Below are 11592 nucleotides of genomic sequence, written 5' to 3'. Positions count from 1 at the left end.
CGGCTCAGGGCCGGCGGGGGCGCTGCTGCTGCCGCTGCCCCCCCTACCGCGGGCGGCCGCCGCTGCGCGGGCCCATCCTCATCGCCCTCGCCGCCCTCCGCCTCCCGCGCCCCGCGCAGTTGCGGCCGCGCCGCCGGGAACAGATGGGAGCAGGGGGGGCCGCGCGGGCGGGGCGGGGCTCCGCGCGCGGGGGGGCGTGTCCCGGTGAGCGAGCACCAATGGGAAGGCGCAATCGGGAGGGGGGCGGGGCGGAGCCGTCCCGGCGGGGCGGGGCGCGGGGAGGGGACAAAAGGCGTGAGGGCGGGGCCGCGCGCGGCCGTGCACGAGGAGGGGGCGGGGCCGGCACTCATCACAACAACAGGCCCCCGGCGCCCGCCCGGCCACGCCCATCGGGGCGGGGCTAGCGCGGGGGGCGGGGTCTGCGGGCGGTCCCTCAGGCGGCGGCTCCGCTGGTCTCGCTCCCGGTGCCGGTTCCCGGGCTGGCAGCGGCTGCTGCCGGGGATGGCTCCTGGCGCAGCGAACCCCTGGGAATACCCCAGGGTTTCTGCTCCCACTTAGCGCCTGTGAGTGAGGGAGCCCAAGCGGCGCTTCTTGTTCTCCGCGTGCGGCTGCCATGAGGAGCCGGATGCGCTCCTGTGCCGTGGGACACCTCTGTGTGTCACCCACGCTCCCTGTCCCCCCATTCCTCCTGTGCCGTGGGACACCTCTGTGTGTCTCCCACGCTCCCTGTCCCCCCACTCCTCCTGTGCCACCTCTGCGTGTCACCCACGCTCCCGGTTCCTCCTGGTTCGGGAATGAAGAGCAACGCTGCCCCGTTTTGAATTGTATTGCGGGAAAACGTTCCGCGACCAGCAGGAATTAACTACCTGCTTGTGGAGCTGCCTCGACGGGACAGAGTTCCAGTGAAAGACCGAGCAGCGGTGACCGCGTGTGCTGTCCCGGCAGCACCTGACAACTCTCTGTGGCCACCACGATCCAGCTTCGAAACAGCTGCAGAGGATCCCTGTGCCCAGCTTAGGCTACCTCCAGTGACACCAGTGTGAAACTGGAGCACGGCCACAGTCACGGCCGAGCAGGGTTAGGCTGTGGCTGAGGGCAATTCCTTCAGAACTGGACTAATCCCACAGCCTGGTCTTAACTAGCGTGGATGCAGGGAAGCAGTGAAATGCCTGGGTTGGAGTGGGAGGGGGAATATCCCCTTTCAGGAGCAGCCTGAGGGGGAAAACGCATTGCAGGTACCCTGCTCTGTCTCTGACTTGGAGGGAAAGGCTGGTGGCATCAGTCAGTGCCATCCTATTGCTGCTAACACAAAGCAGTCAGATTTCAGTGTCCCCGACCAGCACTTCTGAGACCTCTTCCTCTCCCTTTTTCCCTTCAAAATGAACATATCAGCAGAGAATAAGGTGAAGGTATAAGCTCTGTGCTGTGTCTCAGGCCACTGCCTAACAGCCCGACCAGGGAAAACTGGCTGAGGATGAGAACAAGCTAGTTTAGAGAAGAAACAAATCAAGGAGCAGCAGCGTGGCTCAGCAAGAAGGAACAAGCTCTAATTACATTGCCCTTTTTCCTATTGCAGGATCAAGGGATACCAGCGAAATTGGAAGGAAGCGAGTTTAAAATGGTGCAAGGAAATATTTGTACCATGTGTAATTAACACATGGCATTTGTTACCACTAGGTTTCATTGAGGCCAGGAGATTAGCAGGATTCAGAAAAGGATTAGACATTTATATGGATACCAAGAACATTCATGGTCACATTAGACAGGATATAAATAAATTTTAGAAGGGATATAAACTGTCAGGCTTCAAGGCACAATATAACCACTAACCGATGGCAAGGGATTAGGGAAAAACTTCCCTTGTGGGTGGGTTATTCTATAATTGTCCACTATGGGGTTTCTTACACCTTTCTTTGAAGTATCAGAGGGTAGCAACTGTTGGAGTGAGAAGCCTGGATTAGGAAGGCTACCAGGCTCATCTGGTGTGGCAACTGCTGTGCTCTTTGGGGGTCTGTGAGGGTCACTTGAGAAATGGCATGGCTAAGAGGATGGCACAGGAGGTGTCATCAGACACCTGATTTTTCTTCAGACACCTCGCTTTCCTTCGCTGTAAATTTCACACAGAAAATAGATTTCCTATGCCTTCCTCACCAAGGTTTTTGCCAAAATGTACTCTACTTTTTAAGTGGTTTGTTAGTTATCTTTCTAAGTTCAGCCTTTGCATCTGTTTTCCCTAAAAGCTTTTGACTTGGTTCATTTATTGTTTGAAGGAGACCAACATGCTATACTGAAACCCTGCCTGTGTTTCAAGGCACAATGACTGCAAGACTTGGTCTTGAGCAAGACAGGATCTGATCTCTTGTGTATTGTGTCTGCCTGCACTGGATTGAGCCAGCTCCAGCTCCCTGCAGTAACTGGGAGAGGAGAGGGCAGGCCAGCTCAGGGCACTTTGTCAACATGCAGGATCACTAGAAAATACCAACAGTTCTCTGTGGAAGATCTAGAGATGACAAATCCTCAGGCACACTTTCCTTTGGGCTACTTACAGAATTCTACAATAGTACCTAATGCCCAGTTCTTCCACAGAGCTAACTTTTGGTCCCCTGGCCATGTAAGAGTAGTTTATGTTGCATTTCTGTCTTGCTCTCTGCTGACATTCCTCCCTGAATTCCTGCAATGTCCAGCTGTGGCTTATCTTCCTGCTGCATCTTTGCTTGTTCTTGACACTGGGTCAAACAGCTTTGTAGTATCCCCACTCTCTACCCTGCTAAGAACTTTGTGAACTTTAAATTAAGACCCTAATCCCTCTTTTCGTCAGAAGAGCTACGGTACGAATTTTTCCTAATGTTTTTTTGAATTAATTTGGCTCCCTCTATCGTCCCCATTATTTCTGTTGGACTGTGTTTTCTCTTATATTGTTCTTTTTATTCCAGGATGCTAGGGGCTGTCCACAATCACTTAAGGTTGTTTCCTTTTTCTAGATTCTTACACTGCTCTTAAAAGACTTCTTTAAACTTCTTATTCAAGCACAAAAAGCTCTGCTCTCCCACTGCTATTCAACAGTAGGCAGAGACTTGGTGAATACACGATGGCATTTCCTCTTCTTTGATCCCTGTGCTCCTTCTCTTCCAAGCCACCTTTGGCTATGAGTTTCCTGTCCATAACTAACAAAACCAAAGCCTACTCTGGCCAGTGTCCTTTCCAAGTATGCTGTATTCTTCCTCTGATCATTTTTTTTTTTCCCCTAGGCTGCTGGTAAGACTTCCCCTATCACTGATTTTTTAGCTCAATATCCAGTCCTGGCTGCTCTCTACCTTCCATACTTACCCTCCTCCCCTGCCTCTGTGCTTTTTCTCATCCTTTCTTCCCAAACTGGCTGAAGGTTGAGTCCTTGTACCATGTAGAGCCACACTGAGGTTGATGGACCCAATCAAAGCCTCTTGTTTGCATTGTTCCAGGTCCTCTGTGGATTTGTGAGCTCACTTTCTGGAGAAAAACAAAACAAAACAAAACAAAAAAAAAACAAAAACAAACAAAAAAAAAAAACACACACACAAAAAACCCAAAAAAAAACCAAAAAAAAACCAACACAAAAAAAACCCCAAACAAACCAAATTCAAAGTGCCAAAAGCAAATTTAAAAAAAAAATTGTAGAGTTGCAGGGACTGCATATCCCCATTCCTGTATGACAAATCATTTAATCTAGAAACAAAAAAGAAGGGAGGAGTGTTTTCCACTTTCTCCAGAAACACCTGTCACCTGTGCCTGATCTAAAGTTTAAATGCAATGCTAGGTTGATGACAGGTAGATCTCTTGTAGCCTGCCTCTGAAAGATTATAGATTACTGACAGGCACAGGGCAGTTCCTCACCAGCTGAAGGGATATTATCATTAATAAAGATCTCTTTTAAAAGAACTCTTAACTTCCTTGCATTTCCACCAGCTGGCTTTCAGCTAAAGCCCAGTGGACTATGTTCCTATAAACTAGGTTCTGCAGGAGCTGCAGGCTTCCCTTGTAAGGAATCAAAAGGAAGAAAAACTTGCAGAAGGACCAACCAAACCTCAGATTCTGTTCTTACTGGCAGCACATCCTCAGAAGGACTTGGCTCTGGGAAGTTCAAGTTTTCTTAAATCAGGGGAAATTATTTAACAATAGATAAAGCCTAACATCTCTGTTCCTTCAAAACAGAACTTTTGCATTTCTGGCTGTGAAAAGCTTCATCTCCCTTTTCTAACCTGTCTGAATTTTACTGCTTCCTTCTTTGTGTTGACCTCCCTCAACAATCTAACACCAGCAACTCTCACTGCCTTCCCTTCTTTTTGCTAAGTTGTGATGTAGAAGACAGATGTGATTTAGCCACCTACTTTCACCCCAAGCTACTTCTACCTTCTAGGATTCATATTTTGACCCATCTTCAAGTGCCTTGTTCCCTTTTCAATGCCTCCTGAGCAAAGAGGTTTTTTGGTTTACATAGCACAGTGGAAAAGCGATCCTGAATAGAGCAGAGGCTGCAGTATTTAGCACTGGCTTTCACCCCTGGATCTGCTTTTCCTTCTCAAGCAACAAATCAAGGAAACTGAGGCACACACAGTGAAAAGGAAGGCACAGATTTTTCTGGATAGTGGTAGAGCTGGAGTCATGGAGGCAGCCAGAGGGATCACAGAAGAGGTGTGGAAGAAGATGAGAAATTTTGCTTCTTTTAACTAATCAAGGAGAGAAAAGAGAAAAAAAAAAAAACAAACCATATTGCATTTTGATAATTACTTCTTTTGAACCACTAGTTATGATGCCATAAGTAGGGAAAGCAGTGGCACACAAGGGGCTGACATAAGAGGCATGAAAGCCAAGAGCAGTGCTTGAAAGAGAGCAAAACAGATTTGAAATAGAGAACAGCGTTGCAGTCAAGAGACTGTGTAGGATGAGAGAGACACAAGGGAAGCAGGGGATGAGAAAAACTGGTAAATACTCTGAGAGGGGGAAGTAAATACTAATACTAATTAGCAGGGAGTAAGGAAAAGTCTGTAGTCACAAACACTGGTGGAGTGGAAGAAGCTGGAATACTGTGAAAGAGAGAGAGAGAAAGAGAGTGGGGAAAGAGAGTGTCTGAGAGATGGCAGTAAGGGAGGGATAAGCTGAATAAACCAAGAAATGCACAGTGAAGAAAAGGTCTGCTGGTGAATGGGATGCTGCAGGGCTGATTAAGAAGGTGAGACAAGGAAAGTAGAAAATGTGCAGTCTCAACAGCCTAAGAATGTGAAGTTTTAAGTTATCAAGAGAAAAGATGAGGGAGTCAATAAAAAGGAGAGCCAGTTGTTAAGGCAGAGAATAGAAAAGAGATGGGTGGGTGCAGACAACAGCTGCGAAATGGAGGCACGAGAGAGAACAGGGACAGTGCTGGAAAGCGTGGGAGACAGGAACTGGAAACAGAAGTAGAACAAGAGGAAAGTGGCATTACCACTGTTTTTGGCATTGTGGTGCAGTGAACCAGCTTGCACAGGTCTGGTGCTGAAGTTGGATGTGTGGTATCAATACACTTAAACTTCAGCTGCCACCAGCGGGGCTGCAGGTTTAGCTGGGACACAAACACTCCTCTCCAGCTTTGAGTCACCAGGTTTTCCATGATTCCTGCAGCCTGCATCCTCAGCAGTGTGGGTTTGAGGTTCATCTGCTGAAGAACCTGTTGCTTGGCTGGAACGCACTCTCCAACTCCTCAGGCACAGACCCAGCTGTTGTGTCATGCACGCTGCAGTTGTGAAAGATCTGTTTCTTTTGCAGCCACTCTGAGAACCTGACCTAGCACCTGAGACTCTGACAGATTCTCTTTGCAGCATCCCAGATGTTTACTCCACAACACTATTTTCAGCTGAACAAACCACTGGAAAGGAGAAGTAATTTCACATTACTGAAGTGTAGCCGCACTTTCCATGAAGCAAAGCAGCAGTTGCACACATCACCATTGGTTTAGGCAGAAAACTAGCAACATTGGGCCTCTTTAGCTTGCATGGACTCTCTTCCTTGAAAAGCATCTCCCTACTGGGAATTTGGCTAGCACTGATGTGGCAAAGCACCCTCCATCAAGGCTCCTCTCCTGTGTGCTTTACTGAACTACATATCAAACCAACAGATCTAAGCCTTAGGTCTCAACAGATTTTCTGTTCCTAACCCATTGGGGCTGAAAACCACGGGTTGTAACTTGATGTTTTGTCCCCTAGAGAGCAATCAACAGGCAAATGATAATTTGTGGCCATGGATTTGAAGCCAGGGAACGTGGATCTTTCCCCAAAGAGCAGCAGCAGAGAGGGGCCCGCTGCTGCGTGGGGGTTTGTTTGTGGTCATCCATGCTCACAGCTGCTGCTGGGTACATCTGGCAGAGAGATGAGTCAGACACGGGCTGGCTTGAACAGAAAGAAGATGGGGAGCCAGTGATCTGCCCTGGAAACCTCACTGGGAAGCAGAGTGGAGACACACAAACCCCTACGCTTCTGTGCCTCCCCAGGTCTGCTGTCTCTGCTCCTGCTGTCCACAGCTATTCCACAGGCAGGCAGCAGTATTTGGGCATAAACAAGGAGATGTTTAATTGTTTCCAGAGCAGCAGTTAGTGGTGCTGATATGTGTGCTGTGTGCTCCAGGACTGGCTCCTGCAGCCTGTCCCAGCAGCAGTGAGAGGCTCTTTGGGACTCACCACCACAGCCCAAGCTCATCCAGCTCAGGTGCAGCACGCTGTGCTGAGGAGTAAAGCACTCACAGGCAGAGGGAACAGCCCCAGACAAATGCAGAGGATGCTGCACAGCAGGGCAGTGCTCCATGCATGGCAGCATCCTCATCAGTCACTCCAGCAGAGATAGACTATGTTCCTAGAGGGGAGTTAAAGTACCATTTTGCTTACAAGCCATGACAACTCAGGTCTTTGTTCAACACCTTCTTAGATGGGGATTAGTGGTGTGTGAGCAGAGTTGGCAGAGTGGCTGAAAGTCTCTTTGTGGTAAGCAGCATTTTGTAGCCTGGACCTGAAGAGGTGATGTGAGGGAAAGCTGTACCTCTTGTGTAAAGCTGCTGATCTCACATGCTGTGAGAAGGGCTGAGCACCTACTGCACAGAGGAGAGTGTTTCCTGTTCAGCGCTGGTGCCAGTGCTGTGCTCTCCACCGAGGTTTCGGGGCCAGATGCAGTGCTGGTGTGAACCACTAAGCCCATACAGATTAGAAATGGTCTGGCTGTGTGCTCACCAATTCCTGCAGCTGTGGTGGGGTTGGAAAGGCAAAGCCCGGGGTGGTTTCAGCCAACACAGCCTTTCCAAAGCTTCATTTGACACCCACCTGCCAGTTGCTTTTCCTGCTATGCTGCTTCTGTGGGGAGTGCAGCTCTCCAGTGCTAACTTGTTGTGACTTCACCAGCCTCCATTTCCAACATCACCAATACCTCCACACTTCACTGCTGCATTTGGCTAGAGAGATATTCAAATCCCATTCCTTCCACAGCAGTCAGCAGAAATTGAAAGTGATTGATCTCTAAATCTTGCTAAGGATGGGATACCAGGCTGTGCTGATGCATGGGTCTAGAAATAAAGCAGAGCCTCACAGAGGGCTGAGCAGCCATCCAAACATTAGCAGGACTGAGTCAGGGCTCCAGCTCTTTCACTGAATTGCTCTGTGATGTGAGTAAATCAATTTAGGTATATTTTCCTCATCTATAAAATGGGAATGGTCATATTTAGACACCTCAGGGAAGTTGCAAGACTTAATTAGTTAATGCTAGTGCCTTGCCAGTTCTCATTACCATTGTATCTGTGTTCATTGCTCTGAAATTGTAAAATGCTACTTACATGCTAAACATTATTATTCTACATGAGGTGCAGCAACTTAATCCAGTTTCTCTGTAAATACCAAGGGCAGGGAGTTGACATTCCCAGTATTGGCTTTAGTGTGAGGTCTGCCTTACTTGTAGAAAAATCTCCCTGATGTATAACAGAAATTATTTATTTCCAGATTCCTAATGTAGTTGCTCTTGAAACAGTTAAGCTGCACTATTACTGGTTTACTTAATTTGGTATGTGTAAATAAATTCACCAGGGATAAACATAATTTAAACTGGTTTAGATAAAATATTGGTTCCAGTGTCAGGGAAACAGAACAAGGTCCATGAAAGACTTTCAAAACCTGTCAAGTCACTTGGAGGAAAGTGACTGTGGGCAGCTCAAAATGGGGGATGGCTGGCAGATTCATGGACTGAAGGGATTTTAGGTGCCCAGCCTCAAAAAATAAAAGAGCTAGTGACTAATCCAGTGAGCCATCTCCAGACCTTTCCCAGAGCAGTCCTGCTTGTAACTGGGGAGTTTGGAGATACTCAGCTTTTTCTGTCATGGGTTAAGAGAGCCTGGATGCCCACAGGAGCACAGTCTTGAAGCTAGGGGCTGCTAGAAAAGACCTGAGATGCTGAAAGTGGGACAGAGGGCTGCCTGCACCCCTTCTCACCCCAGGCTCTCCAGCAGCAGTGTCAGCTGGGGTGGGGGGCCTGGATAGCCAAGGGCTGACAGCAGCCTGGAAGAGGCAGGCTGCTCCTCCCACTGCATTTCCACAGGGGCTGGGAAATGCCTTTACACTTTGCAGGTATCACGTTCATCCTCCAAGGCACCAGAAGCACACCCCTGTACCTCAGCCTGGTACTCAGCTCAGAAAATCAGCTCAGTGCCTCCCCAGGGCTGGATGCAGCCACACAGTGACAGTGGCTGCTCAGCTCTCTCTGTCACCAGCCCAGTTTAAACCAGCAGTGTAGAAGTGGAAAGAAGAGAGCTGCTTGCACTGTCAGTGACACTGTCATCCATTGACTCCTCCATCTGGCTCACTGTCAGGAGCTCTCACCAAACACCTGAGGCTCAGCTCCAGAGGTTCCCATGCTAGCAGGATATCAATACAAGCTGTGGTGCTCCTTACAGTTAGGCAGGAAGGATGCTGTAGGCTCCTGAACAGAGATCTGATAAACAGATCACAGTCTTGGGCCAGAAGAACCTCTAGGTTCCTGTTCCCAGCTCCCCAAACAGCTCTGCCAGTGCACTTCTGCTTTTCCCTGAGTTCAAGATGAGGATCCTGCTGCAAACCACCTGCCTGTGGTGGAACGGCTGCGCCTGTGGAAGCACTGACTTGTTTTAAACCTGTGACCCGATGAAAATACAAGTAAATAGGCAAAGGAGAAGGGAGAAAGAAGAAATTGGCAAGAGAAGGGCCAGCTGATTTATTCCTTCTTCTGCACTTAATAGCTTTCGAGGTTTGGGTTTCCCACACCCAGCCTTCCTGGTTCACCTTCATGTCTAAGCCTCATTTTCCTGCTGGGAGGAGAGGGTTGTGTGCCAGCAGCTCTGTCTGCGTGCCCCAGCCCCCAAGATCCCGTCTGCCCTGCTAGACCGTGGCACCGGCAAAACCCAGCCACTCCAAGTTAATCACCCAGATCAACAATCCGCTTTGCAAAGTCCTCAGCACCCAGCCATCCTGCAGTTTTCTGCCTTGCCTGCTCCCAGGGCCACTCCCAGCAGAGCAGGCAAAATGGGGTGACTTTGCTGGCAGCTGGGTCACCCTACATTATGCTCTCATGAGGGCAGAATCTGCCCCCAAGCCCCAAAATGTGGCAGGAAGGCTTTGATTTATACATCCAGACAGAGCCCCACAGGGAACAGCCATATGGAAATAAAACCTATTATGCTTTACAATTAGAGAGGGGGAAAAGCTTAGGGTTAAAATATGAAGTGGCCAAGCTATTAACCTTCTCATTTAGAATGAATGTTCACTAAATTACAGGGCACATCTTCCTCCTCCTCCAAAGAATGGCCTTATCAGGAGTAGCTGAGGGTATTCAGCCTGGAGAAAAGGAGACTCGGTGGGGACTTTATCACCCTCCACAACTACCAGAAAGGAAGTTGTAGCAAGGTGAGTATTGGTCTTTTTTTCCAGGTAACAAATGATGTAACAAGAGGAAATGGCCTCAAGTCATGCCTCAAGAGGTTTAGATTGGATATTAGGAAAAATTTCCTTACCAAAAGGGTTGTCAAACACTAGAACAGGCTGCCCAGGGAAGTGGCTGTGTCACCAGCACTGGAGATATTTAAGACATGTGGATGTGGCACTAGGGACATGGCTTGGCAGTGCTGGGTAGTGCTTGGGCTTGAGGATCATAAAGGTCTTTTCCATCCTAAATGATACTGATTGTCCATTACATGAACAATAAAACATAATTCATCCTGTCCTGAAAATATGATCAAATCCTGGCAGTGAGCCACAGCTGAGCCTGAGGGGGCTAAGAAACTTAAATCAGAGAACCAGCATATCAGGCAAACAGCAAATCCTCCCACCACCTCTTGTCACCACAAACACCCAGCTAGTGTTTGTGTTCCTAGCAGTGACACAAAATGTGCAACCTTACCTAGACTCCATGGGGGCAGAGCTCAGTTTCCACAGGGAAAATGTGTATTTGGGGAGGGAAGGGGATGGAGTTTCCAGAGATCCTATCTTCTAAGAGGCAATGTTGTACATAGATTTGAGCCAGTCCTGGTGGTTAAAAGTCTCTTTGGCAGTGTTGGGGCGCAGTGAGAGATGTGGTAGAGAAGTGCTCTATCACCCACCTTGGTGGGAGATTTATGGTGCAGGATTTATCCGTCCTCTTTCTAATTCAGAATCTCTGAACAGCCATCACAACTCCACCCTCATCTTTCCAAAACAAGTACTTTGTTCAACTGATTTTTTCTTTCCCATGAGAGAGGGCTACCATTTGTCTGAAGCAGCATCATAGAAATCCAGTTGAAAGCAAAACCAAGCAAAAATTCATTTAGCAAAACATTCAGATACCATTACAACAGTGATATTAATTATAAACCAACCAGACAACCAAAATTCCCCTGCAGCCTTTCCAACCCCAACTTTGAAGACCATTCTGGGGAAGATTAACAAACAGAAAGAAAAGCAAAGACGACTTGAAATAAAAGAGAAACCAGCCAAACAAATTCCTTTGATCCAGCTGAGAAAAAAAATACAGGAGGGAAAGGGCTAGCAAAAATAGTATCCTTTTGGGGTTTTTTTAGATATGTTAGTATCAGTGATCATTCTGCCTCAAAATCCCAGTTCTCACAGGGGTGTCCTTCGTGCCAGCCTCCACCATTGGCCTTCTCAGCTCCAAATTTCCTCCCACCTGTGGGATGGGGGACACAGAGGAAGGCAAAGCTCTGCAGTCCCAAGATCTGGGCAGAGTCAAGAAGTATTTTAGGTACTCCCCATCCTTTTCCTGCTGTTGTCTGCTGCAGCTGCTGTGCCCTGTGCTGTTTCTTTCTAACAGAGAGGGAAGGACAGAGGCAGATTTTCTTTTGAGGATTTACCAGTGCTCAGTGTTCTTCACCCACTCCTGTCTCCAGGCAGAGCAGATACTCCCATCCTTCTCTTGCCCATCCCTAGAGAGGTGCCTTTTATGGTTTAGCATCAATTTCCTGAAAATAATAATGAACTTAACAAGGAACCAAACACTTATTTCTATTCTAAAACTTATTCCACCTGCCCATCTCGGGTGAATCCATCCTGTAAGTGCCTTTACTTAAAGTCTACAATCAATAGGCTGA

This window comes from Pyrgilauda ruficollis, unplaced genomic scaffold (genome assembly GCF_017590135.1).
Source record: "Pyrgilauda ruficollis isolate IOZ18807 unplaced genomic scaffold, ASM1759013v1 scaffold66, whole genome shotgun sequence".
NCBI classification, from domain to species: domain Eukaryota; kingdom Metazoa; phylum Chordata; class Aves; order Passeriformes; family Passeridae; genus Pyrgilauda; species Pyrgilauda ruficollis.
The sequence above is the reverse complement of the archived record's forward strand: the minus strand, read 5'-3'. Positions refer to the sequence as shown.